General features: G+C 45.2%; 1 non-coding gene across 1 annotated transcript; it reads left to right on the forward strand.

Moving 5' to 3' along the window:
* The first annotated feature begins 1,121 nt into the window (after positions 1 to 1,121).
* On the forward strand, positions 1,122 to 1,228 carry LOC141722714 (small nucleolar RNA R71). Its single transcript, XR_012575719.1, has one exon. It is a non-coding gene; the product is annotated as a small nucleolar RNA R71 (small nucleolar RNA).
* Positions 1,229 to 1,620: the final 392 nt, after the last annotated feature.

Here is a 1,620-nt window from a genome sequence, read left to right on the forward strand (position 1 = left end):
CCGTTAGAGCAACGGTCTCAAGGTCATCCAGTTTCACCTTCCTTGAAAGAATACTCTTCATAAACTTCGCATAACTAGGCATTTGCTCCAGAGCCTCAGCGAAAGGTATATTGATGTGAAGTTTCTTGAACACCTCCAGAAACTTACCGAACTGCTTATCCAACTTTTGTTGTTGCAATCTCTTAGGGAAAGGTAGTGGAGGATAGAGCTGTTTCTCCCCTGTATTACCCTCAGACAGAGTGTGTTCAACAGTAGTCTTCCTTGGTTCCGCCGCTTTCTCCTTTTGCTTAGCTTTTTCATTTCTAATTTCAGCTTCTCCTTCTTTTGCCTTTTCAGCATCAGCAACTTTCCCAGACCTTAAGGTAATAGCCTTGACTTGCTCTTTAGCTTCCTTCCTGCCAGGTACTTCCGTGTCACTAGGAAGTGTTCCAGGCTGACGATTGAGCACTGCATTGGCTATTTGACCGATTTGATTCTCCAAGGTCTTGATAGAAACCGCCTGACTCTTGCACAACAGCTTAAGTTCCTCAAAATCAGCACTAGTAGGTGCAGCTGCACTTCCCTGTTGAGGATATGATTGCCTTTGAGCATATTGCTGCGGTTGCTGGAATCCAGGTGGATTGAACTGTTTACTCACACCTTGCTGATATGGTGGCTGAATAGCATTTTGATTATTACCCCAGCTGAAATTTGGATGATTTCTGTTGTTAGGATGATAAGTAGCTGGCACAGGCTGCTGTTGTCGCTGATAATTATTCACATACTGAACAGATTCATTGACAAGAGAACACTGATCCGTAGCATGAGAACCTGCACAAAGCTCACAGACCATAGCTATTTGATTGACTCCATAGGTAGCTAGAGAATCGACCTTCATAGACAGCGCTTGGAGCTGCGCTGCAATAGCGGTGGCTGCATCGACTTCCAAAATACCTGCTACCTTCCCAGGCATCATCCTCTGAGTTGGGTTTTGATGCTCATTTGCAGACATGGTCTCAATAAGATTATAAGCCTCAGTATAGCTTTTGGCCCACAAGGCGCCTCCAGCTGCTGCATCGAGCATGGGCCAGAATTGGGCCCCCAAACCATTATAGAAACCAGTGATCACCATCCAATCGGGCATTACATGATGTGGACACTTTCTCAACATTTCCTTGTAGCGTTCCCAAGCTCCGCACATAGATTCTGTTGGTTGCTGCGCAAACTGAGTAAGAGCACTCCTCATAGCAGCAGTCTTTGCCATTGGATAAAACTTCACCAGAAACTTTTGTGCAAGATCTTGCCAAGTAGTGATGGAACCAGCTGGTTCAGAATGTAACCAGTCCTTAGCTTTGTCCCTCAGTGAGAATGGGAAAAGCCTCAGCTTGATAGCCTCATCAGTCACGCCATTATATTTGAAAGTACTGCAGATCTCGACAAAATTCCTTATGTGCATGTTGGGGTCTTCAGTCGCAGCACCTCTGAAAGAGACAGAATTCTGCACCATCTGAATAGTTCCCGACTTGATTTCAAAGGTGTTAGCTTGAATAGCCGGATGAAGAATGCTTGACTGAATGTCATCAATTTTAGGCCGAGAAAAGTCCATAAGAGCTGGATCGGCCGGAACAATACGATCACCCA

This window comes from Apium graveolens, chromosome 4 (assembly GCF_009905375.1).
Source record: "Apium graveolens cultivar Ventura chromosome 4, ASM990537v1, whole genome shotgun sequence".
Taxonomy (NCBI): domain Eukaryota; kingdom Viridiplantae; phylum Streptophyta; class Magnoliopsida; order Apiales; family Apiaceae; genus Apium; species Apium graveolens.